Here is a 16,650-nt window from a genome sequence, read left to right as displayed (position 1 = left end):
ACACAGAAGCGGCCTGTTCATCTGGGGGGGAGACCTCAATTGTGTACACGATCCAACACTGGACAGGTCCATACCCCATTCGAAAAAGGCCCACCGGCAGCAACAACAGCGCTGTCTGCAATGATAGACAGGCTGGATCTGGCAGATATATGGCAAGAAACACATCCAGCAACGAGAGGCTACTCATACTACTCGTCCCTGCATAATCTACACACAAGATTAGACTACATCCTTATAGGCAGGGAACACTTACCCCAAGTGGAAGAGGCACATGACATAGGGAGAACCATCTCTGACCACTCCCCACTTTTAGTGACATGGAACCACAATGGCCCAAGACCCCCGATTCCCATGTGGAAAATGCCTGTAGATGCCCTGATGGACCCAGCCTTTAGAGAGGGATTACAAGAATCTATAGACAACTCCGAAGTACAGAATGGGACGCTCTAGAAACAGTGATAAGGGAGGAAACCATTGCAAAGGCCGGGGGAATCAGGAAAATACTCAGGAAAGAATTACACCAGGTGGAGAATGAGATTGAAAGGCTGGAGGCCACCCCCACAGGCACTCAGCAGGGAGAAATTGAACTCCAGAAACTCAGGGAGAAGAATGCAACCGCTTGGAGCAGGCTAGAAAAGTTTGACTACACTGCCAAAACAAACAGAGCACATCTAGAGGCGGACAGACCGGGCAGGCTACTGGCCTGGCTCTGCCAAAAGGAACATCCCAGACACTCCACCACTATACTGCGGGACGAAGAGGGGATCAATCATCACATACAGCAGGACATAAATAACACCTTTATATGCTTCTACGAGCACCTATACTCCCACAAAGAACAGATAATGGAGACACTGGACGAGAAAGGGCTCCCCAGGGTGTCCCCGGAACAGCCAACACACTAGAAACAGACATCACACCCAAAGACATAACAGAGGCCATTAGGTCCCTGGCCACACGCAAGGCACCGGGCACAGACGGATTTCACTCGCAAATTTTATAAAGCTTATGAGGCCTCCCTGACGCCCCTGTTACATGAGGTATACCAGCAAGCATACGAGAGGGGGATACTACCTGAGAGCATGTGAGAAACACTGGTGGTCCTGATCCTCAAGCCCAATAAACCGGTGGCCCGATGTGACTCCTACTGCCCACTAGCGATGCTTAATTATGATGCGGCTGTCCAGAATTATAGGAGACATAATACACACTGAGCAGTGCGGCTTTGTACCGGGCTGCAATACATCCATGAACTTGGGTAGGCTGCAACACATTATAGCGCACAACGACAACGATAAGGACTTGTGTGCACTACTATCCCTGGATGCCATAAAGGCGTCCAATTCCATATATTGGGAGTGGCTGGTGGCTGTACTCAAGGAATTTGCCTTTGGAACAGGGTTTATTAGATGGATCCCAATACTATACGCTAAGCCGACAGCAAGGGTGAAATCTGGGAAACACGTGTCAGAGGCCTGGGGCATACAAAGAGGGAAAAGACAACAGGGTCAATTGAGGCTCAACGAGCTGGGGTGGCAACTGCCTTCCCAAACCGTAGGAACGTACTGGTACACAAAAGACGGTTCACTGGGGAAATTTTTTTTAATCAATTTGCAAGGCTAGGTGGAACACAAAGTAGTGATGTTTGGGAGGAGGTCCTACTCGTTGGACACAGGATAGGGAGCTATTCTGGCCCTCTGTTGAGACACCCGGACTACACCGGTGGAGAACCAAGGGGTCGAAGGTGGTATATGATGGGTAGTCTAACCACTGGCGATGATGGATGTGATGCCTGTCTGGAGGGGAGGGGGTGACTAAGTTCTACTGTGTGTCTGTGGTAATTTTGCTAGCGTGAGTGGTAAAGTCGCCAGTAGCCTGCCAGATGGTGGAGGGAGGAGGGGGGGGGAGGGAAAGGCAAAGGTAGGGCAACCAACGATGTTGAGAGGAATTGCGAGAGGAGGATTAAATCTCGTGGTCAAAAAACCTTGGGCACGAAGCCACAGAGAATTGTTTTCTCCGCCCCATGCGGCCCCCTTGGACTGTGCACCCACCTCATCCAGGATCCCTACGCAGCCTGCCACCGCTGCCCTACACAGAGGACAGTCACTATCAACTAGCATATGAAGTTCGAACTTGTCCTGAAGAAGATGGTCGATAACCACTGATACACCATCGAAACCGGTCGACCTGACCAGTTGTGGCTCCACCACAACTTGTTTACAATATCCCCAAGACCAACAGGGGACACCACATGAAACTACACTCAAAACCCAGAGAGCATGGGCTTTGAGCACATTCCATAGCCAGTGGGACTGTGCGTTTTTAGAAAAAACTTGATTAAGTTTGATCCACACCTTTGGGCAACCACTCATCTGGAAAAGAACTCTTGAGCCACCAGGGGGAGGTTTTTTGACCACGAGATTTAATCCTCCTCTCACAATTCCTCTCAACATCGTTGGTTGCCCTACCTTTGCCTTTCCCTTTCCCCCCCCTCTCCTCCCTCCACCATCTGGCAGGCTGCTGGCGACTTTACTACTCAAGCTAGCAAGATTACCACAGACACACAGTGGAACTTAATCACCCCCTCCTCTCCAGACAGGCATCACATCCATCATCGCCTGTGGTTAGACTACCCATCAGATACCACCTTCGACCCCTCGGTTCTCCACCGGTGTGGTCCGGGTGTCTCAACAGAGGGCCAGAATAGCTCCCTATCCTGTGTCCAACGCATACAAAGAGGGACCAGGCAGGGCTGCCCACTGTCTCCAATGTTGTACATACTGGGACTGGAGCCCATAGCCATTTACTTCAGAAAGCAATATTTCGATGCCAGTATAAGGCTGTGAGGGATAGATCACGTCATCGCACTTTACGCAGATGATGTACTCATATACGTTAGGTCCTGAGTCATGAGGACATGGAGGCACTCCCGGCAGTGGGGATAAGATGGCAGACCACCTCGTTCCGATATCTCGGAATCCAAATAATGGACACCCCTGTACTGATGCATGAGCACAACACAAAAGCAGCACTCCCAGCTCTGCGTAAATCAATGAACTTCTGGGCGAAACTCCCCCTGACAATGATGGGACGGGCCTCGATAGTCAAGATGATTGTACTACCAAGGTTCTTGTACGGGTTCCAGAATGTGCATTACTATATTAACAAACCCTTCTTTCGACTGCTTGAGACGTTAATAAAAGGGTTCCTATGGAGGAAAAACAGACACAGACTAGTGCTGTCGTCGTTAGCCCTACCACACAGCCAGGGAGGAATCCAACTTCCGAATCTGGAAAAATATTACCTCGCAGCCCAGCTAAGCTTTGTGACAAAATGGCTAGCCGATGAGCCCACATCTGAAACGCCCTGCTGCAAGCAATGATCCTTCCGTACCAACTGAAAGAACTGGTCTGGACACCCTCACAACTATTGGGAAACGTACCACCCCAGCCGCCTTGGGGAAAAAGATATGGCACAGAACGAAAATGCTCACCCATTCACGGAACACCTATGCACCAGAAGTACCACTGCTCGCAGACCTTTGCCAAACGGCCACAGACCTGAAACAAATCAGATTATGGGAAAGAGAAGGGGTCTACACCTGGGGAGACCTCTGCAAAGAGGGCACCTTCAAAGAGTTTGCCTCACTACAAGAAATAGACGGCATCCACACAGGCCAGTTCCTATGGTATCAAAGGGTTTGCAATACAGCACGACGCAAATGGGATACGTGGCCTGAAGAACCGGACTCGGACCCATTCTTAACGATGCTATATAACCTGGGGAGGGCAGCAGACCAATATCCCAAATATATGGCCATTTGAGTGACATACCCAACCGCCGGAGCATGGAAATGAAAAACAAATGGGAAAAGGACATAGGCAGAGAAATGACAGAGGGGGAGTGGAGCAGAGCGCTCACATTTCCCAAAGAAGTCTCAAGAAACCACAGATTCAGACAGATACAGCTGAACGTACTGCACCGAACTTACCTGACCCCACACCGAATAGCCACATTTAACAAGCAAGCTCAGCCGAACTGCACCTGGTGCATGGGGGAAGAGGCCGACCAGATACATATGTTGTGGGAATGCCCCAAAACAAGGTTGCTGTGGGGCAAAGTAAAACAAACGTGCGAGAAGGCAGGCATGACCAAATACAAATGGACACCAGAGGAGTGCCTATTAGGAACTTACCCCAGATTGGCCAAGCTTAAGCACACGGTACGACTCATGGACTTGGCATGCATAATGGCCAAAAGAACCATTGCCATGTCCTGGAAAAAAACCAGCGGGACCACAATACAAAATATGGCACAGTGAAACGGAGCGGTGGGTGTTAGCTGAGATCAAAGTTTGGGAGGATTGCGTCGCCAGATCCACTGATGAATCCAGCAGGGCGCGCGAGGCATGGAGAGAACTCACCAGACATATGTTCTACCCCTCTGACGATAAGCCCCCATGAACTAAAGGCCCAAGGCTAAGCATACCCGCAAGATAAAAAAGGGCAACACAGGCGAGGCCACTGGAGATAAAGCTGGCCCTCTGAGGACATCCCACTGCCCCCTTAAACCGTCTGACTACCCCTCCACCCCCTCCCGAGACAAGAGACACGGAACTGTAAGAACAGAACATGGAGACAGTTGTTGTTGTTTATAATAATGTTTAATGTTAAGTTAAGATGTATGCGATCATATATGTGCACGGCGCTTTTGAATGTCATGTAACTGATAACACTGAAAAATGCCAATAAACAAATTTAAAAATAAATAAAGACTCTAGAGGAGTCAAAGAGATCCATACGTACTTCCCAGCGGGTGCCACCATTAAAGGGAGAGGAGGAGACAGGACAGAGCACAGAGATCATATGAAGGGTCCAGAGATCTTGTGAAGGAACGAAAAAGAGGATGTCAGTGAGGGTTTGTCTGGCAGAAGCGCTGGAAAAGGTATCAGCGATGGGGAAACCAGGGTTAGAAACCAAGATATCCTTTTTGAATTTCTTCTTACCAGACTTAGTGAGAAGGGAAGGAAAGTTGATAGAGAAACAGTTGGAATAGATAGGAGAAACAGATAATGCCATGGGTAGGTAGAGAGAGGAGGCAGTAGGAGAAATATACAAGATCAGAGGTATGGAGCGGTCACTGGGCTAGCAGGTAGCAATGTAGGTGAACAAAAACATACCCAAAATTGACTTTCGCAAAACACACCCAAATTTGAATTTCCCAAAAGACACCCAAAATTGACTTTCCCAAAACACACCCAGAATTGACTTTCCCAAACACACCCAAAATTGCCTTTCCCAAAACACACCCAAGTTTGACTTTCCCAAAAAACCACCCAAGTTTGGCTTTCCCAAAACACACCCAAGTTTGACTTTCCCAAAACACACCCAAAATTGACTTTCCCAAACAAACCCAAAATTGACTTTCCAAAATTGATATGGATATGGACGAGTGGCAACAAGTACAGGATGGGAGGATGGAATGTTAGCTTGCAGTGCACATTTATTGATGACAGCACCAGTGCAGATTGTACAAATAGTGAACGACAGATGTCTGAAATCATGAGCCAAATACTCAAAACTATTGACTTGGGTCAAGGATGAAGCAGGACCTGTATCCATATTGCCAATAAAGAATGCTGCAATGTACTTTCGAAATAGAAGACCGACTAAAGTTGGACAAAATAAAGAATGCCAGCAGATAATTAATGTGCCAGGGATGAATGTAGATACTTCCGTGTTGATGGACCACTATTGGGTTGTGGTATCAAAAGCTTATAGGCAGCTGCCCAAAAGTAGGGGAGGGATATGTTCCATAGTGATCATATATGTATGTGTATTGGTGATTCCCAAACGGGATCTACAGATTGAGAACTTTCCAAACATTCATGCCCACCAAAGAAAGAAGAGGTTGATTATCCTTTTTCGGCAGAAAAGAGAGAACTATTTCTCATAAAACCTTATGACAAGATTCCAGAGGAGCATAAACTATTCAGCAAGATAGAAATGATACTTACATCTATGTTCATGCCAGGACTCCAGACTGCAGTGAATGCCAAGCAGTTACAGATTGCCAAATGGGAGCTGCTACAAACAATTAACAGAACAATAAAATAATTTAATGTGATTCAAGAAGAACTAAGAGCCATTCGATTGATGACCCTCCTGAACAGGTATGTTTTGGTCTTGATTACATCAATGGAAGGAGGCATTTGCAACAAGATCGGGCCTTCTTGATGTACTTACATTCATGCCCATGATGGAGAAAAAGGAACCCTGACAGAGACAATAACGATGTTGTCAATTAATACATATGAAAATGGAAGAAGAAGTAGACGAGACTGAAGGAGATCATAGTTTTCGTCCTTGTTTTCATGGATTCTGACATGGATGGCAAATGCTTTCAAATTATTAGGAGCAATACTAGTGTTGGTGATGCTAGGTTTCGGCATTGTGAGAATCATCATTTGACAATGTCAAAAGTGAGCAAAGAAAGCTATTAAGATGAAGATAATGAATGGTATAAAGGCTGAAACTGGTCAACACATGCTAAACGAGAATATCACCCATGAAAATATAAACAGAAGTCCCCTGAAACCCCCAGGAATGAAGTTCTACTACGTTATGGATCACAAGAAATATATAGGACATTGGGTATTCTGTTCACCATCCAGGGAGTGCTGCCATATGACTTGGCGTGTGAATGAACACATAAAGAATGCAGGTCACCTGAGGGGGGTGATGAAGATATGGATCCCAAAGAAGCCACAATGTGAAGAGAAGGTGGAGAACATTGAAGAGATGGTTGAGGACTCGAACAGAGGGGGGAATGTCGAGGAAGCAGATGATGTCATCTCTAGTGCCCGCCCCCTAAACTCCACCGTCATGCTGGAAGCAAAGCAGGAAGACTCTGTGCATGGCACCAGGTATCATGTCAATACCACAGTGAAGATATGAGTGACATTATGCACTCAACAACCGCATCAAATGTACCCTCGCACTGATATGGTGGAAGGATGTCGGCAAAAACCATTGGACGTAGAAAGCTGTAACAGAAGTCAGATCAGAGTAAAGTGACGTCACGAAAAGAAGATACTAAGACCTACTGAAACATTATGCTAAGACCTACTGAAACATTATGCAAATACTCAAAGAATGATAATGTAACTAAAGTAACAAGTGAAACATGTATGCTGAGACGAGAAACCATATATACAAAGAGGATAGGTAACCAGACAAGTAGTGAATGTATAAGCCGGTCAAGTGGCACAGCGAGTAGTGCGCTCACTTTGACATCCGTGCAGGTTCGAATCCCTGCGGGACCAAACTCAGCCTTTCATCCTTCCGAGGTCGATAAATGAGCACCACACACTGTGGGTAGTAATAAGCAGCGCTCAGATACCTGATGGTTCGTAGTGCTATATAAGTGCCAAATTATTATTATTATTATATACGCAGAAACGCAAGGTAGATGAGATAAATAGAAGTTTGCTGCAGTATCAACTATAACGTGAGGAAAGAGGCCATGATGGAACGATGGACATTGGATCGTGTCAAAATGACCTCAGAGACGAACAAGGGCTAGAGATCAGAAACACTGCGGAAAACAACTTCATTCGAGGAACAAAAAATATCTGTTTGCTGAGACTGAGGATGACACAACAAGACATAATTGAAAAGCACAAACAGAGTTAACCAGGATAAGTTATGAACGAAGAACACATTTCTCTTAGATTAAGCAAAAACATTTGCAAGTGCCAAGTAATAGACAATCAAGGGTACAGAAAGCACATGTAAGATGGAGCGGTGTGCAGTTATAATGTCGACTGCAAAAAGTCGGAAAAGAAATGTAAAAAAAAAATCGAATGTGTTTTTTTTAATTAGTATGTTTTTTTGAGTTTAGCTATAAAAAATAAACAGGGGGTTGGGGGGAACCCCCCATTAAAAACAAAAAACAAAAAAAAACATTTGACATTTTTTTCAACATGATTTTTTTCGACATTTTTGTTTTCGACATTTTCACTATAAACCAGATGGAGCAACCAATCTGCTAAGAGGAGTAATAGCACCCAGTATAATTAAATCAAATAGCAGTGAATAACAGGTCGAAATGGACAAATTCGTGGTCCACTGACACATGATGTAAGACTCAAAAACAAGGTCTATTCATTAAGCCTCAGAGGAAGATAATTGTGTACCGTGACTCTCATAAATGTCCCAAAGAAGGAAACAGTCAGCAAGGTTAACTACAAAGGAGAAGCCTTGGCTTATGGTGTAACTGATGAGAGATGGTAGGCTAATTGATAAAGTGGGCAGTGGTCTGACGTTGTTCCCTGCACCTGAGTTTCATTTTGCGTACATGCTGCTATAGAGCCGAAGGCCTAAAGTTGAGAAAGTATGCAAACCACTCATGAGTGGTTATGTAGCAGCATGCCATACAATGTTGCACAGTCAACCCACTGCTGTTACTTTGCTATAATCTTTATTATACGTATTAAGGGGTGGTTCAAGGCGTGCCCACTAGATAAGGGACAATAAGTGATATTACTAATGTAATACTTCTATGGTATATAGGTATATATGTTCCCTTAATCAATCCCTCCCTTCAATAGGTTTTATAGTTTGCCACGTAGGATGACATCATAGATGACGCATGTTGAGATATAAAGCCCTTGTATGATCAAAACTTAAGTGTGAGTGCGTGGACTAAACTTAGTTGTTCGCCAGATTGCCCTTCTTTATTTGAGCTGATAATAATGTAGTACTTTGCCATATTTTTCAGAGTCTGTCCGGTTATTTTGGTCTGAGACCATTATTGGTCATTACATCGAGCACATGACACATGAGAAGCTCCACGGTGCTAGGGCAAAGGGGCATCTAAAATAACAGATTTGTATTCATTGTTACCCAACTTAATGATACTAATTGTATTGCCCTCTGAAGGATGAAGGGCTGAGTGGACCTGACAGGATTCGAACCTGTGACCGTGAGGTCAAACCCAGGATCCTGCAGTGGATGCAAAATATGTGGGAATACACATCTAATGCCTCCCCGGGGGCCATTAGCAGCATTGTTCATCTGTGGGTGTCAAGGATGAGCACAGTCAGCTCGTTTTTTGACACCCACGTTCAGATGAATCTGGGGAAAAAGCGGGAAAAGAGGCTTATGTCCCAGCTTTACATATCTATTCACCCAGCTTCATGGAGTCGCCATTGTGGCACGCACGTATGACTGAGGCAGTTCGGACGACACACAGCAACAAAACCTACATGTCTGCACACTAGTTATACATGATGGTTCTTCTGACAGGATACTCCCCTAAATGTTTAACATGCCCAAGGAAAATCTCTCCAAGCCAATTGCTGGAACAGTCCCCTAAAATAAACATTATTGAGGCCATAATGAGTCCCACGAATCACGGATCTCGTGAATGAGGGAGACGTGGTGGGCGATGGAGGCGAGACATTTGCCTTTGTATCTGGCGATCTTCTGCTTGCGCCTGGAGGAAAGTTAAGAGTCTCTGCATTCAGACAACCCCATTCAGAATCCGTAGCGTGAGCCTTAGGGAGAGAATCCGCCGGAAATAGACAGTCCGGTAGATGCTTTGGCAGTTGGGCTATTCCCTCGGCAATCTTCCTAGTCAGGAGAATGAGAATCACAGAATGTGTCGAGTGCCACTAGGGTACAGCTCAACACATGCTGAGGGCCTGTAGGGTACGACAACACTAGCTGAAGACAAGACGGGTACATCTCAACACTTGCTGAGGGTCAGTACGGTACAGCTCAACACTTGCCGAAGGCCAGTAGGGTACAGCTCAACACTTACCGAGGGCCAGTGGGTACGAATCAAAACTTGCTGATGGCCAGTAGGGTACAGCTCGAAACTTGCTAAGGGCCAGTAGGGTACAGCTCAACACTTGCCGAAGGCCAGTAGGGTACAGCTCAACACTTGCTGAGGGCCATTAGGTTACAACTCGACACTTGCCGAGGGCAAATAGGGCACGGCTCGACGCTTGCTGAGGGCCAGTAGGGTAGAGCTCAACATTTTCCGATCGCCAGTAGGGTAAGGCTCAACACTTGCCGAGGCCAGTAGAGTACAACTCGACACTTGACAAGTGCCAGCAGGTTACAGTTCAACTCTTGCCGTGGGCCGCTAGGGTACAGCTCGACACTTCGTAGGGGCCAGTAGGGTACAGGTCGACAATTTACGAGGGCCAGTAGGCTACGGCTCGACACTTGCAGAGAGGCACCAACAAGAACATGTTTTTAATGTTGGCCAAGTTGAATCTAATTGAAATAAAAAGTAGTGCGAAAATCCCATAGAATAACATAGATGAGATAAAGGTATAAATAACTTGAGTTAAATATACAAGTCAGTAGAGTTTGTTAAAGTCTGTGGGTCTTGCTCGGAAAGGGAGCTCCTGATTGCCATAGCAGGGCATCCAGTTGGGATGTAGCTTCTGGATCCTGATCCTTGAGCGCATGAAGCAGCCGACATGGCCTACATGAGGAATACGCAAGAGCCTTGCCCTTGTCGTGACAAAGTCTCAAGTGCACCGTGCTTTTGCAGTGCAGCAAGGCACATATTCACTTCTATAAACCTGCGGTCTACCCACAGGCATATCATTATGCCCTATCTTCCAGGGCCCATTTCCTTTATTCCATAAGTATGGTCGGGCCATCATACTGCCTCCACCCTTTCAGTGCAGTAATGCAGGAGGGTATGAACAGAGCTCGCGATGGTCCTAGGAAGGGAACTTGCACCACTTCTCTTCTACGGAGGAAGGAGGCCTTGCAGACTGATCTCTAGGCCTGGGGCTTTCTCAATCTGGAGCAAGGCTCATATCGAGAAGGGATACACCATTGTAGACCCACTCTTCTTCCAAAGCCTGATTAGGATAGTGGTGTCCATGGCCAGCATCCAGCACAAAACCCACAAAGGGCACAAAGACAGCGAAGGTTCTGCGGCTGTGGGTGCTTCAGCGAGCACAGTTGTGGAGTGAGCTTATCAATAGCAATGCAGTTTCTTGGAGCTACTCAAACTCGACATGGAATCTTGAACCGCCATTGACCCAAGATGAAGATTATTTGAGGTCTATCAGCAGCAATGCTGTGATTATTCACGAGGAATCTAAAGTTCTAGCCGAGAACCACAGGTTTGTATCATAAAGCCAGACTTTGAACTCCTTCATTCAACTAAATGGACACAAAGGATATTCATTCATTTGTTCTAACTTGAATTATCCTTAGAACCTGGCCAAAGAAGTCCTTAGGTGATGTTCTTATGTGTGTATGGGCAGTCATACACACACACACCCCACCCCACATGGCGACCCCTTGCACCTGGGAGAATAAACGCAGGTGGAGAAAAACTGTGGTAAGCCTCTTTTCCATTTTCCCCGCATTCATGGGAATTCATTGGTTAAAGGATATCCTGACTCTTCCGCACTGACACTCATGGTTGAAGAGTGGGCCAAGGACCCCTGGTTTGGTTTTTGAGTAAGTGCAGCGTGATTGCTTCATCAGTGAAAGAAGAAACACCGATGGTCACCGATTCACACAGGGCAGCTCTAGTGTTCCTGGTACTGGAATAGCTTGGTGGGCAAGGGGGTGACTTGTATTTTCAGGAAGGTGATCCAGGGTGTGGATCCCGGTAAATGACTGTAAGGTACCGTGATTGTCATCTGCCTGTTAAACCCCACACCTACATGTGTTCAACTCACCCACAATCCACTATGATAAAATGTACTAAATGTCTGCATTTCTGCCCAGAATTGCTTAGGCCAAAGCTCTTGATGCCACGAAATTGAAAGCAACAAATTCCAGGACCGGCAGATGGATAATGTTTCTACCTTAAAGAAACTCATTCTAATGAATAAAGTGCAGGATGTACCTAGTGATTAACAGGCGGATGAGCCCCATCCATTGGCACCCTCAAGTGCATATCATGGTATAAATAATGCACCTTGAGGCATATATCGCTTGTGTGAATTATTATAAGTGATATAAGGTGCTACTGTGCCACTCTCCTACAAAGGATCATTATTTTACTGTTCAGCAACCACATGTGTGCCGGCTCACGACGAATGTAAGGATCAAAGCTTCTCCAAATTTATTCACTTTCAAAAACATTTCATTTTCACATTCATTTTAAAAAAAAAAAATCCATGTTTATTTTCTTCCAAAATCATTTTTAAACTTGGAGCTTAAAAGTAGTGTTCAGGTAGCTCTTACTGAGTAAAAACAAAGAGGTGATAGGTGGAAGGTTTAGACTGAATCTTAACCTCTGGCATTGCTCTGGGCAACCCTCCAGACCATCGTTCTTCGCCTGCCAACCCATCACAGAAGGGCAAAGACCATATGCAAGTCAGGCTTGATACCACCCAAAAAGGGGCAGTCCAGCCCAAACTGCTAGGTCACATCCCTCCTGCACGAGACCACAAGCATCTCCAGGCATGTTTAGCCTTGTTGGGCCTCATCAGTGAGGAGTAGCTTGGGTCTCTAGCAATATTCCGTCTAATTATTTTTCTCTATGTGCGAAACCGGTTGGCTGTTGTGCGCACATTATTTTCCATGTGCGCAACTGACTAATGAGGCAAGCCAGTTTGTGAGCTACCGTCTCAGAAGAGAGTTTGCAAAGGAATTTCCTATTCCCAGCCTCTGCAATTCTTTAAAAATCTTACAATACTTTTTCCAAACACATAGGCTAAAATAAAATGCGTCCTTATACAGAAAACTCATCAACCAGTCCAAGACTTCAGTATCTGCCACAGTACCTTGCAAACGTACTTCGGAGCAGAGAAAAATGTCGTCCTCATCACGAGTTTGGCGTCAAGTGGTAAAGTTGGCGGTAACTCCAATGCCACCAACTTTACCACTACGTCAAATTACGATTTCGGGCCTGGAGTGGAAGATTTGCCTCCAGCAAATCCTGGAGGTAAATCCTCCAACTTAATGCTGAAACCGTCAGAATGTCTGCTGCAGTAATCCCACCAAAAAGCCACATGTATTCCAATGGACTCCATATGGACTCAATATGGATGCGGAATTACACCTCCACCGCCAGTTGTAATCTGGTGGAAATTCCTCCAGACCAAGTGGCAGTGACCGTAATTAATTTGGGTGGCAATCTGGCGGATTTACACCGGGACACCGGCCCAAGACTTAATGAGGCCCTGTATGTTTTATGCCACTGGAAAATCACTATTTTGTATTACAAAAAACAAATATCTCTTAGTTGTGTTTCCAGATATCGCGCACAAACAATGTTTATTCTTAAAGAAATTTTTCTTTGTATTCTGATTTTTCAAAAAAAGGGATTTTATTCTTGATACGATAATCTTGTGGTAACCCGATACGTGTTTCGACTCAAGGGGTCTTTATCAAGGCTGGTGCACATTATTGTTCCTTGACCGTTAGGTAGGTTGGCTCTTGGTGGTGGGTCGGGGTAGGTGGGTTCCACTCCTTGAATAGACTGACTTGTCAGCCTGTTACTGCTGCGAACAACGACCCTGGCGGTTGTGGCCCTCAAATATCTCTTGTCATAACTGAAGTGGCTGTCAAGAAACTCACACAGGATACATTTTTGGCGATGGATTAATGGCAATTAAAAGCAATGTGTCAAAAATATACTAAAGGAGTTCAAGTGCCACTTTAATGAAGTAATTCAAGGGCCAGGACAACATGTTTACAATAATTTGTGCAAGGATGATAATTGCATCAGAATAACTGCACCTTATAATATGATGATCCAAAATCCCTGTGCCTCTGCTTACTATCCACATTACGTTCTCCTGTCGGTAGTGATAACACCAGCCTTAGAGCTAAGAGACCTATGCACCATGCATTTTTACTCCCTAAAAAAGGAAAACGTTCCTAACAAAAATGAGAAACAATGAACATATCATTGCGTCAACTCACAAAGCTCCACTGTTATTTTTTCGAATTAGTGACCAGCAGAGCAGTGACATAGAACGGAAGGAACTAATAATATTAATGCCCAATCTCACAGGGAATTTTATGGGGAAAGAACATCTTCTAATAAGCAGAAAGTATCCCTACTGGCAGAGCTAATTACTTTTTTATTCCCTGAAAAATCATTTGACTCCAAGTAGGGAGCAAAATCTGATTAGAGCCCTGCTTGTCCCTCTGACATAGGGAGTTAAATGCCAGGACACATAATAAAGTGCATAGGGTTGGCCACCCTTCCACACCAAAGCCTAGATAAAATTAAACAAGAGCCTTGCCGAGGTTTATTATGGAGCCCTGTTGAAGAAAATCACACATATATGCCTTTTAAGTTAACTGCATCAATACATCAGAGATACAACTGATTGAGTGCCTTCTTCTACATCTATGGATCCCTCCTCTGTAATTCTTTGTGATTAGTTAAATAAGATGCAGGGAGATGCTAGAGACTCCACACACAGAACACATGGTTACATTGAAAAGCCCTCAGCAGTGTAGCATAGAAAGAAAAATAAGGTGCTGTTGTCCAGATGGGTACTAGAATTTCCTATTCTTTAGCAAACTCGCAACACATTTCCTTCAGTGTACTGCCGAAACGTGTGACTTGGTCTTTCTTTGAAATTTGCTGCTTTGTTCATCACGTGCTAGGAGTGATGCTTCCACCTGTACCCTTCCTCGGCCCCTGTGCTTGCCTCCAATACTAGTTGAAAGAGCACTGTAAAAAGTGAGGGATTGTGGCAGGAAACACTCACTGGGATATTTGCAGACCCACAATACTTTGCAAGCAAGGTATATTTAAATGCCACAACATATGATGTGCACTTTAAGAATGTCATGACTCTGCATGTACACAATTCTTTTGCAGTGCATACAAGATTGTTTGCAACATACCCCGCCCTCATATCATTGTGCAGGATGACACAAGTGCTCAGTGAAACTGTTTTTCTTTAGAAGCAAGTTACCATATAATGTGTAAAGGTCCATACCCAAAGGTACTCTGAACACTTGGAAGTGATGCAGATTGTGTGAAAAGCATTCTCCTGTCTGAATATCCAGTGCCCTGATACTATCGATAAGTAATGCCAGGCATAGTCCTTATCCCTTGTAGGCTAAGGAAATGATATTGCAAAGTTGCTCTCTACTTATAGGTTAATGTTAGTAATGCTAAAGTAGGAGACGCTGAGCATCACATTTGTCTGTTCAAATTATTTAGAGGGCAAATTAATATTTGAGTTGCATAATGCGCTAACTCACAAGTGGGCCGCTTCAAAGCACTTGTGTGACATGTGTACAAAGAAAAGGAAGTATGGGATTTGCTTACACATCCAAGTAGCCTGCATACTTACAGTCAGTATCCGATATTTGAGCTGGTAGTAAGATTATATAATGTGGGTGATGCTTTTGGTAAGGCACAGTGAGTAAAAGAAATTCTGGCCCATGAACATTATTCATGTTAAAAAACAAGTGGCTGTAGGTACAAGTCTGCAAACCTCTCACAGAGCCATGAGAGGAAGAGTCAAGGTTGTCCGGTAGTATCTTAATGTACTCTCAGGCAGAAGTTAGAGTCATAAGGTGAAAGTGTGGTAGAGTCAGGTTTAGGAGTCATGGGTGGGAAGAGAACATTTTTGGTTAATGTGTGCAGGCATAGCTTTATGATTCTTCTGTTCATGGAGCCAGTTTTTCATATTAATTTTAACTTCTTGTGTTGTATTTTGCTGTTAGGGATTTTAGGTGCATAGTTATGTAATGCAAATTAGCAGAATATCAAGAATAGTTGCTTATTTTAAGAGAAAGAAAATTTCAGTTAATTATGTGTCTTGTGCTTTATTAAATCTTCTTGAATAGGTGAGAATGTTCTGTGTGTGCTGCTAAAAATCTTCTGACTGGCACCCAGAAGGAGGCTGGGCAAGCGCACATGTGCACAGCTTAGAGGGAACATTGTTCTCTAGGCCCAGCAGGCACGGGACCCACGTCTGGGCATACTCGTCCCATTCGGGGTGACAAAGCAAAAACAAAGAGGTGATGGGTGGAAGGTTTAGAATGAATCTTAACCTCTGACATTGCTCTGGGCAGCCCTCCAGACCATTGTTCTTTGTCTGCCAAGCCATTACAAAATGGCAAAGACCATATGCAAATCAGGCTTGGTCCCACTCTAAAAGGGGCAGTCCTGCCCAAACTGCCAGGTCACATCCCTTCTGCACGAGACCACAATAATTCCCAAACATGTTTCAGCCTTGTTGTGCCTCATCAGTGAGGAGTAGCCTAGGTCTCTAGGCCCAGCAGGCACGGGACACATGTCTGGGGATACACATCCCATTCAGGGTGACAACGCAAAAAGAAAGAAGTGATGGGTGGAAGGTTTAGAATGAATCTTAACCTCTGGCATTGCTCTGGCCAACCCTCCAGACCATCGTTCTTCACCTGCCATGCCATTACAGAAGGGCAAAGACCATCAGGCTTGGTTCTACTGCTTGATGGTAGGATTTGTCCCTTCTATCGATTGCAGAGGAAAGGGATGGCTGTTTCCTGAAGCCACACCACCAGGTCAAGATGACACAGAGTGACTTCATGTCTGCCAGAAGAGGGAAGAACCCCCCGAACAGAAATACCTCCCCAAGAATGAGCAGGCGTAGAAGCCGGAATCCAAGTCAATGAGGTATGGTGTACCCCAACATGGAGACAG

Source organism: Ambystoma mexicanum, chromosome 2q (assembly GCF_040938575.1).
Source record: "Ambystoma mexicanum isolate Mex_15411 chromosome 2q, UKY_AmexF1_1, whole genome shotgun sequence".
Lineage (NCBI taxonomy): Eukaryota > Metazoa > Chordata > Amphibia > Caudata > Ambystomatidae > Ambystoma > Ambystoma mexicanum.
This window is presented reverse-complemented; position numbering follows the sequence as displayed.